This window comes from Colobus angolensis, unplaced genomic scaffold (genome assembly GCF_000951035.1).
Source record: "Colobus angolensis palliatus isolate OR3802 unplaced genomic scaffold, Cang.pa_1.0 Scaffold91, whole genome shotgun sequence".
Taxonomy (NCBI): domain Eukaryota; kingdom Metazoa; phylum Chordata; class Mammalia; order Primates; family Cercopithecidae; genus Colobus; species Colobus angolensis.
Genome location: NW_012123043.1, coordinates 131,102 through 142,834, shown reverse-complemented (window position 1 = coordinate 142,834; position 11,733 = coordinate 131,102). Strand labels below are relative to the sequence as shown.

The window sequence follows — 11,733 nt, the reverse complement described above, 5'->3', positions numbered from 1 at the left end:
TTTGAGACGGAGTCTCAGTCTGTCGCCCAGGCTGGAGTGCAGTGGCGCAATCTCGGCTCACTGCAAGCTCCACCTTCCAGGTTCACGCCATTCTCCTGCCTCAGCCTCCCGTGTAGCTGGTACTACAGGCGCCCACCACCGCGCCCGACTAATTTTTTGTATTTTTAGTAGAGATGGGGTTTCACCGTGTTAGCCAGGATGGTCTCGTTTTCCTGACCTCGTGATCCGCCCATCTCGGCCTCCCAAAGTGCTGGGATTACAGACGTGAGCCACCGCGCCCGGCCTGTATTACTGTATTTTAAAACACCTGATCTTGTTAAGATCCTTAAGAAATTCATAAGACAATTGGGCTTATTAGATTAATGTGTTTAGAGATGACAGGTACAAAGTGATACTTAAGAAAAATAGAACTTGAAGGTTTTACAATATTTGGAAATTTGTTGTCTTTGTAATTCATGACCCTTTGCTAAGCTGGGTTTATCTCTTTAGCATATCTTAGCTCGTTTTCTCATTCTTTCTGTTTTAATACCCTAATTATTATTGTGTAGAATTATAGCCAAGTTTTTAAGAGTATCCAAAAAGGTGCAAGTCAAAATACATTTGTTGGTTAGATTATGTTAGGCTGATTTTACAGAAATTATTAGACTATTCTTCCTTCACTGAGTAAGTTGTAAGAGATAAAAACATTGATTTAGTAATAAGAAGACCTGCTATCTAATAAGAGTTGTTACTACGCTGCATAACCTTGACCCGTCTCCTTATTCGCTCTAGATTTTGATCTTCGTATTTGTAAAATGAGAATTCTTATACCTTCCCCCTCTATCTTTCAGGGTGGTGTTAAACTCAATTGTAAACTATGAAGCGCTAAACAAATGTGAATGGGTTATATCTTCTCTAAACTGACTTCTGAATTAGTGGTTCCCACTCAAGTGATCCTTATAGCTCTAAAAGGTCATCCAGTTATTGGGAGGATTCCTTAAATGCATGGGGAAATCAGCTGCTGTTTCTATAAGTGTGTTTGTCTAGTTGACATGCTAATCTTTTTGAGATATGTGTATATTTTTAAAGCATTATATAATTCATAGTACTATACAGAGTATACATATCTCACATGGGGGAGTCTTAAAAAATTACTCATAGTTGTAAGGGTCACATTCTTTAAAAGACTGGAAACCAATAATCTATGCTACAGTAGAGCATATTCGTATTTCAATTGTTCAACATCAGTAAAAACATAAAAATGAGTTTGAAACAAAATTAGTGATTGATTCTGGTTACGTCAAAATTTTAAAATAGGGATTGATTTCAAGTTTACAGTACAGGAAGGAAAGTTAAAAAATCACTGTGCTTGAATTTTGACATATTTAAGTACGTATTCATCTTTATAAACTAAACATCATTTTTATTTTAAAATTGTTGAGTACTTCAGATTTGAAGAAAGGAGCAAATTGAAGTGAGAACGTTTTCTTCAATGATTTAAACTATCAGTGTGTTGTGTACTGAGTGAAATTAATAAAATATCCCATCTTTAATGTTAGTTACTATAGATTTCACTGTTTAATTTTCTCACCCTTTAAGCTTCATTGAGCAGATAGGAGTATAAGATTTCAGTGACTTTTTTTAAAAAAACCATCGTGAAAGCCAGATTGTTATTATCTGTGAAAAATGTTTAATTTTGTCTTAGAGTATCTTTCTTGTTTATTGATCACAGTTTGTTATAAATTTGTTTGTTTAGTTGCCTACATGTTTTTCTTTTTACATTTGATATTTTCTTGTTTTCATTTCTGCTGTTAGTTTTTTTTAGGAGCTGAGTGATAGTATTTTCATTTTCTATGCCTTTACATTTCTTCTGACTCAATCTTTGAATGAAAGCTTCCTTTTTAATGTATACTAAATGCATTTAGATGATTATTTTCCATTTATTTTCACAAGAAATAGCTTTTAAGGAAAATTATTTTTTTATGCATAAACTGCTTTTTCAACCATTATCTTTATAAATTGCTTGTGTCATAATTTATTAAAAGTGTATTAATTTTTTGTTTTATAATTCTTTTGGTCATTGATATAATAGACCAATGTCTTCTCTCTTCACTTAGACCTTTTTTTAATATCAACCAAAAATATTTTATATCAATCAAATATATTTTGGTTGATATTTTAAAAAGGGCTAAGTGCAGAGAGAAGTTTCAAAAACATATTTAAGGAGTATCCTGTAGCTATTATAGCACAATTGGAAAAGAAAAGATTACTCAGTAGGTGTTAATAATGTGAATTATTGGCCAGGTGTGGTGGCTCACGTCTGTAATCCCAGCACTTTGCACTTTGGGAGACCGAGACGGGCGGATCACAAGGTCAGGAGATCGAGACCATCCTGGCTAACACGGTTGAAACCCCGTCTCTACTAAAAATACAAAAAAATTAGCCAGCATGGTGGTGGGTGCCTGTAGTCCCAGCTACTCGGGAGGCTGAGGCAGGAGAATGGCATGAACCTGGGAGGCGGAGCTTGCAGTGAGCCGAGATCGCGCCACTGCACTCCAGCTTGGGCAACAGAGCAAGACTGGGTCTCAAAAAAAAAAAAAAAAAAAGAATTATTTTACTAGACATTACTTTTTAAAATTTTATGATTGTTTATACACATAAAAATAAACCATTATTTCCTTACTTTTAACAGAATTAAACCTGTAGGGTAGACCAATGACTGATCAGTCTCAGGGGCCATCTCTTCACCTGGCATTCAAGGCCCTTACCATGGGCAGGCAGTCTGTTTTCCTTTTTTTCTAAACTTTGCCCTCACTTCAGAGAATTCTGCCTGTGACTTCAAATGTCCTAAGGTTCTCAGGCTTCCACACATTTACTTACAATGTTCTTTCTTCCTGGCAATGCTTTTCATCCTCACTTTTAATAGCTATCTAGTTCCTTCATGATCCTGAAAGCTGTAGTTTGTACTGACCCCTTCTTTCTCTGAATTAATTATACTTATTTTATTTAACACATTTCTTCAGCCTTATTTACATATTATTTGTTAATTACATTGTTATTTTGACTGATATTCATAATTTTTTATCACTATGAAAACATTAACTGACCATTGAACACCCATTGGATGACAGGATTTGATAGGCTCTTTGGATAAGTGTTCTTGTTGAATTTTTACAAGCCTTCAAAATGTTACCCTTTATATTTTAAAGATGAGGGAAATGATACTCACAGAATTTGAGTAACCTCACTGTTTCTCTAGCTAGTGAATAATGGGGCTTAGGTTTGAATCTGCTTTTTTCATGGTCCCTCTCTTGCTCTAGTGTGATATATTTCTGTTCTACCTTGCCTCTGTTATGATGCTTTTTTTGAGATGGAGTCTCACTCTGTCTCCCAGGCTGGAGTGTAGTGGTGCAATCTTGGCTCACAGAAAGCTCCGCCTCCCAGGTTCATGCCATTCACCTGCTTCAGCCTCCCGAGTAGCTGAGACTACAGGTGCCCACCACCACGCCCGGCTAATTTTTGTATTTTTAGTAGAGACGGAGTTTCACCATGTTAGCCAGGATGGTCTTGATATCCTGACCTTGTGATCCGCCCGTCTTGGCCCCAAAGTGCTGGGATTACAGGCATGAGCCACCACACCCAGCCATGATACACTTCTTAAGATATGTTTCAAGGGTTCCAAGATGGCCAAATAGGAACAGCTCCAGTCTACATCTCTCAGCATGAGCGACGCAGAAGACGGCTGATTTCTGCATTTCCAACTGAGATACTGGGTTCATCTCACTGGGGCTTGTGGGACAGTGGGGGCAGGACAGGGGGTGCAGCCCATGAGCATGAGTCGAAGCAGGGTGAGGCATCACCTCACCTGGGAAGTGCAAGGGGTCAGGGAATTCCCCTTCCTAGACAAGGGAAGCAGTGACAGATGGCACCTGGAAAATCGGGTCACTCCCATCCTAATACTGCGCTTTTCCAATGGTCTTAGCAAATGGCATACTAGGAGATTATATCCTGTGCCTGACATGGAGGGTCCCACACCCACGGAGCCTTGCTCATTGCTAGCACAGCAGTCTGAGATACAACTGCAAGGCGGCAGCGAGGTTGAGAGAGGGGCACCCGCCATTGCTGAGACTCGAGTAGGTAAACAAAGTGGTCAGGAAGCTCGAACTGGGTGGAGCCCACCGCAGCTCAAGGAGGCCTGCCTGTCTCTGTAGATTCAACATCTGGGGGCATAGCTGAACAAAAGGCAGCAGAAACCTCTGCAGACTTAAATTTCCCTGTCTGACAGCTTTGAAGAGAGTAGTGGTTCTCCCAGCACGGAGTTTGAGATCTGAGAACGGACAGACTGCCTCCTCAAGTGGATCCCTGACCACCAAGTAGCCTAACTGGGAGGCACCCCCCAGCAGGGGCAGACTGACATCTTACACGGCCGGGTACCCCACTGAGATGAAGCTTTCAGAGGAACAATCAGGCAGCAACATTTGATGTTCAGCAATATTCTCTGTTCTGGAGCCTCCGCTGCTGATACCCAGCAAACAGGGTCTGGAGTGAACCTCCAGCAAACTCCAACAGACCTGCAGCTGAGGGTCCTGACTGTTAGGAGGAAAACTAACAAACAGAAAGGTCATCCACACTAAAACCCCGTCTGTATGTCACCATCATCAAAGACCAAAGGTAGCTGAAACCACAAAGATGGGGAAAAAAGCAGAGCAGGAAAACTGAAAATTCTAAAAACCAGAGCGCCTCTCCTCTTCCAAAGAAACGCAGCTCATCGCCAGCAAAGGAACAAAGTGGGACGGAGAATGACTTTGACTAGTTGAGAGAAGAAGGCTTCAGACAATCAAAATTCTCCAAGCTAAAGAAGGAAGTTCGAACCCATTGCAAGGAAGCTAAAAACCTTGAAAAAAGATAAGACAAATGGCTGACTAGAATAAACACTGTAGAGAAGACCTGAAATGACCTGATGGAGCTGAAAACCATGGCATGAGAACTTCGTGACACATGCACAGTTGTATTCAGTAGCCGATTCGATCAACTGGAAGAAAGGGTATCAGTGATTGAAGATCAAATGAATGAAACGAAGTGAGAAGAAAAGTTTAGAGAAAAAAGAGTAACAAGAAACGACCAAAGCCTCCAAGAAATATAGGACTATGTAAAAAGACCAAATCTACGTCTGATTGGTGTACCTGAAAGTGACAGGGAGAATGGAACCAAGTTGGAAAACACTCTGCAGGATGTTTTCCAGGAGAACTTCCCCAACCTAGCAAGGTAGGCCAACATTCAAATTCAGGAAATAGAGAGAATGCCACAAAGATACTCCTTGAGAAGAGCAACTCCAAGACACATAACTGTCAGATTCACTAACGTTGAAATGAAGGAAAAAATGTCAGGGGCAGCCAGACAGAAAGACTGGATTACCCACAAAGGGAACCCCCTCGTACTAACTAACAGCAGATCTCTCAGCAGAAACTCTACAAGCCAGAGAGAGTGGGGGCCAATATTCAACATTCTTAAAGAAAAGAATTTTCAATCCAGAATTTCATACCCAGCCAAACTAAGCTTCATAAATGAAGGAGAAATAAAATCCTTTACAGACAAGCAAATGCTGAGAGATTTTGTCAACCACCAGGCCTGCCTTACAAGAGCTCCTGAAGGAAGCAATAAACATAGAAATGAACAACCGGGACCAGACATTGCAAAAACATGCCAAATTGTAAAGACCATCAAGGCTAGGAAGAAACTGCATCAACTAATGAGCAAAATAACTAGCTAACATCATAATGACAGGATGAAATTCATACATAACAATATTAACCTTAAATGTAAATGGGCTGAATGCTCCAATTAAAAGACACAGACTGGCAAATTGGATAAAGAGTCAAGATCTATCAGTGTACTATATTCAGGAGACCCATCTCATGTGCAGACACACATAGGCTCAAAGTAAAGGGATGGAGGAAGATCTACCAAGCAAATGGAAAACAAAAAAAGGCAGGGGTTGCAATCCTAGTCTCTGGTAAAATGGGCTTTAAACCAACAAAGATCAAAAGAGACGTGGCCATTACATAATGGTAAAGGAATCAATTCAACAAGAAGAGCTAACTATCCTAAATATAAATGCACCCAATACAGGAGCACCCAGATTCATCAAGCAAGTCCTTAGAGACCTACAAAGAGACTTAGACTCCCACACAATAATAATGGGAGACTTTAACACCCCCTGTCAACATTAGACAGATTAAGTAGACAGAAAGTTAAAAAGAATATCCAGGAATTGAACCCTGCTCTGCATCAAGCAGACCTGATAGGTATCTACAGAACTCTCCCACTGAAATCAACAGAATATACATTCTTCTCAGCAGCACATCACACTTATTCCAAAATTGAACACATAGTTGGAAGTAAAGCACCCCACAGCAAATGTAAAAGAACAGAAATTACAACACACTGTCTCTCAGACAACAGTGCAATCAAACTAGAATTCAGGATTAAGAAACTCGCTCAAAACCATTCAACTACATGGAAACTGAACAACCTGCTCCTGAATGACTACTGGGTATATATCGAAATGAAGGCAGAAATAAAGATGTTCTTTGAAACCAATGAGAACACAGACACAATATACCAGAATCTCAGGGACACATTTAAACCAGTGTGTAGAGGGAAATTTATAGTACTAAATGCCCACAAGAGAAAGCAGGAAAGATCTAAAATCGACACCCTAATATCACAATTAAAAGAAACTAGAGAAGCAAGAGCAAACACATTCAAAAGCTAGCAGAAGACAAGAAGTAACTAAGAACAGAGTAGAACTGAAGGAGATGGAGACACAAAAAACCCTTTGAAAAATCCATGAATCCAGGATCTAGTTTTTTGAAAAGATCAACAGCATGGTAATGGTCCAAAACAGAGATATAGACCAAAGGAACAGAACAGAGCCCTCAGAAATAATACCACATATCTACCACCATCTGATCTTTGACAAATCTGACAAAACCAAGAAATGGGGAAAGGATTCCCTATTTAATAAATGGTGCTGGGAAAACTGGCTAGCCATAAGTAGAAAGCTGAAACTGGATCCCTTCGTTATACCTTATACAAAAATTAATTCAAGATGGATTAAAGACTTAAATGTTAGGCCTAAAACCATAAAAACCCTAGAAGAAAACCTAGGCAATACCATTCAGGGCATTGGCATGGGCAAGGACTTCATGTCTAAAACACCAAAAGCAATAGCAACAAAAGCCAAAATTGACAAATGGAATCTAATTAAACTAAAGAGCTTCTGCACAGCAAAAGAAAGTACCAAACTAAAGAGCTTCTGCACAGCAAAAGAAAGTACCGTCAGAGTGAACAGACAACCTACAGAATGGGAGAAAATTTTTGCAATCTATTCATCTGACAAAGGGCTAATATCCAGAATCTACAAAGAACTCAAACAAATTTACAAGAAAAAAACAACCCCATCAAAAAGTGGGCGAATGATATGATGAACAGACACTTCTCAAAAGAAAATGTTTATGCAGTCAATAGACACATGAAAAAATGCTCATCATCACTGGCCAATGGAGAAATGCACATCAAAACCACACTATCTCACCATCTCACCATCTCATACCAGTTAGAATGGTGATCATTAAAACGTCAGGAAACAAAAGGTGCTGGAGAGGATGTGGAGAATTAGGAACACTTTTACAGTGTTGGTGGGACTGTTAACTGATTCAACCATTGTGGAAAAGAGTGATGATTCCTCAAGGATCTGGAACTAGAAATACCATTTGACCCAGCCATCCCATTACTGAGTATATACCCAAAGGATTATAAATCATGCTGCTATAAAGACACATGCACACGTATGTTTATTGTGGCACTATTCACAATAGCAAAGACTTGGAACCAACCCAGATGTCCACCAATGACAGATTGGATTAAGAAAATGTGGCACATACACACCTTGGAATACTATGCAGCCACAAAAAAGGATGAGTTCATGTCCTTTGTAGGGACATGGATACAGCTGGAAACCATCATTCTCAGCAAAGTATGGAAAGGACAAAAAACCAAACACCGCATGTTCTCACTCATAGGTGGGAATTGAACAATGGGACCACTTGTACACAGGAAGGGGAATATCACACACTGGGGCCCGTCATAGGGTGGGGTGAGTGGAGAGGGATAGCATTAGGAAATACACCTAATGTAAACGACGAGTAATGGGTACAGCACAGCAACATGGCACATGTATACATATGTAACAAACCTGCACATTGTGCACGTGTACCCTAGAACTTTAAGGAAAAAAAAAAAGAGAAAAAAAAATGAATTAAATTTAAATAAATTAAAAAAAGAAAAGATATGTTTTCTGAACGTGCATTACTTCTAAATGAAGATACATGAAAGGCATTCAGTATTCACTAATGGAAAGACCAAGTTCAATACACAGTCTTAGGAATTTTCTTCATAGAAACAGGTGGCATAGGCATCTCATAGTGGGTATATAAATTGGAGAAATGATTTGATATTTATGCTATTTCCATTTATGGTTTTGTTTACCTGGAGTAACTACTACCACTCAAGCAGCTTCATCCTCTTCCCTTCAGTCTTCTAATTCTTCTCTTCCCTTCTTTGTCTTAATACTCTACACAGCAGGATTGAATATATTGTACTGGAAGGGAGTTTTGATTCATCTATTTTTCTCTTTCTGTAGAAAATCATCTGAAGTAAAAGTCAATGGCAAGATGTTTCATTGTGTAAGAATATACTTCTTCTGTTTATTAGGATACATTATAGATATAATTTATGTTTATCAGAGATATGTTGAGTGCAGCTATAATAGGCCCTCTCTGAAGCTTCTGGGCCAAAAAATAATGTTAAGCATGTGCCCCCACCAGGAGCTTGTAGTGACATAGGGTGATACAGTCATTTCTTCTCTAGCAGTAGCAAACCAAATTAACCCAAAAATGATAAAAGAAAATTATGCTTCTCAATGTATGGGAAACAAGAAACCTGGGAGATAACTGTTGAATATATGCGTTTTTCTGGAGAGAGAATTCATGTCTTCCACCATGTTCTCAAAAAAGAATAAATCCAAAAAGGGTTAGGATTCACTCCAATAGAGGCAGCAGAACCAGTCATAAATGACCTTTCAGTCAGGAGAGTTTCAACTTTATCTTACAATTAATGTACAGTGTTTACAATTATTTATCATGGGAATGTCGTGCTTAGCATTGTGTATTAGAAAGACCACTTTCATGATGTTGTTCATATTGGATCAAAGTTGAGCAAGACCAGAGGCAAGGAGACAGTTGTGGCTATCATGGTCTTATTGCAGAAGAGGAAGAAAGGACCTTTGTGAATATCCTGAAGGCTCAAATCTCAAAGACCTTAGGAAGGAAGACAGGAGTACTGGGGAACCAGTAGATGTGGATTATGAGAAAAATACCCTCCAGGTGATTTGCGTGTTCCTATACAGATACTAAATACATATGCTAAATACTGCTAAAGAGTAACTTATTTTATACATTAAGTACTTAAAATGTCTAAGCTGGCAACCCTAAATTGTTGTTACTTACAGTGCCTAGTCCACACTCTCTAAATGTTACCTTGGCATGATTGGCGAATAAATTGTACCCACCCTTAATTACAGAGAACAATATAAAACTCCTTAAAGTTGTTGGAAATTCAAATAAGGTAATGAATGTTTTACTCTTTTTTTTGGATTTTAGCCAACAGCAAGTTAGCTACTTTTTAAGAATTGAAAAATGTGAGATAAAATTAACGTACTAAATGAATGGAAGAGAAGTGGTAAGAGCACAAGACTCTGTAACCATACTGACTGGATTCATCCTCATTCTGTGACCAACTAGTTATATGACTTTGGGCAAATTAACCTATTAGTGCTTTGGTGTTTACATTTGTTAAAAAAAAAAGTGATGATACTTCTTGGGTTGGCATGTAGTAAATGCTGTTTATGTTGTCATTATTAAAAATAAAATATAGAATCAATAGACTTAGTAAGGAAAATCCTTTTAGCATAACCATAAACAAAGCATCTTTCCAGAAAGGAATACACTGCCTTAAACATGACGATACTTTAAAATGATTGTATTAAATAACTAAGAAATGGTCTTTAGTTACACCACTGTGTATCACTTGTGTCACAAGCTATAAAAAAGTCAAATTTTTGAATAATAGCTGATGTTGAAGAAATGTTTGTTTGAGTTAAAATATTGTTTAATATATTCAAAGACATGCTTGATTATCCTGTCTGAGAGCACAGAAGTAACACTCAAGTTTATTCGCTTTAATGCTTAAGGTGCTGTCATGTGTTTCCATCACTCAAGCTTTCCTGGGCTGCCTTGACCTTGCTAATGGATAAAAAATAAGTTACTTTAAAAATAAAGATTGGTTAGTAATCCGGGCCTCAGTTTGACAAGTTGGAGGAGTGACAGTTCTACAAGTGTATCTTTCAAACACTTTTTGATTATTTTCTTTAAAACATTATCAGTAAGTAATGTTGTTGTATTTAGTGATTAAGCTCAAGCAATTTAAACATGGGGTTGGCATCCATAATTTAAAAGGCCATTCACTAAATCTTCATCTTAACATTTCCATTTAAGAAATTTGTAATTGTCAACTTGTTAGAGTTTTAAAAATCCAGGTTGAAAAGTACTACTCCTCACAGTCTTATGGTTACTAAAACATTTTACGCATCCTTTCATGTGATTACTCTTGCTTGAGCATAGATAGACCTGTTAACTTGAGAGATGGTTACCACCAAAGAAATAGTTGGTGTGCATATGGCTTTCTAATGGATAAAAAGTTGTTTTATGGCACTTTCTTTCTTCTCATTTCTAATTAATAGGGAGAGCATTTTGCTTTATTGCTTCAGTAATAATATAGAGTTTCTCCTCAAGTACTTTGGAACAGATAGAACTAGGGACTTGGGTAGGAAGTGTTCAATTTATATATCACTGATAAGTTTTATGAGAATGGAGAGTGTTTTTCTCATTATCTTAAGTTGTGGGGAAGAAAAATGTATTTTTAAATAGTATGCACAAAGTTAATGCACAATCTATTAATTTTTTCTAAGTATGTAAATTCACACAAAAAGCTAGAAACAGCAATGTCTAATTTAGAAAAATTAGCTCCTTTTTCTATCTTAAGTTGCTGATTCATAGGTAAATAGAACATTAGTAGGTAGCTGTAGTTTTTCTTTTTTCAAGACAGATCCAGCAACTTGAGGATAAAGTAACAAAATAATATGTACAAATAAAATATTTTGATGCTGATGGTTAAACTTTATAGTTTGACTGTGAGGTTTTTTTTCATTGACTTCTAGCTAAAGTGCCAACAATGGAAGAAAATTACTGTTTCCATGGTTAATACACTCTGAAAGTAGAGTTGCTGTACCTTATGTAATAATAGCATTGGGACATGTAGAAGGAATATGCTGTATAACCTGAAAATCATTTATTACTATTTCCTGTGAGAATCTGCAAATATTTGAACATTCCCGTGAGATATCTGACAGCAGAGTCTTTCAGAGATTTTAAATTTAAAATAGCCATCAATATGCAGACATTTTTGCTTAGTTTGTTTATACTCCTTATGTAATGGTGACATTACATTGAGTCCAGGTGCATTAAGGAACCGAATAAGTATAATGTTGACGTTTTGGATTATATTTCACATTTTTTACTTTATCATTCTTTCTGATACCCTAATTTTCTTTCACAGTGAACTCTTGCTAAGTCA

General features: G+C 37.6%; 1 protein-coding gene across 1 annotated transcript in view; it reads left to right on the top strand.

The window, feature by feature from the left end:
* DENND1B (DENN/MADD domain containing 1B) overlaps positions 1-11,733 on the top strand; it is a 273,857-nt gene that overhangs the window by 183,014 nt on the left and 79,110 nt on the right. The gene's annotated exons all lie outside the window — the stretch shown is intronic.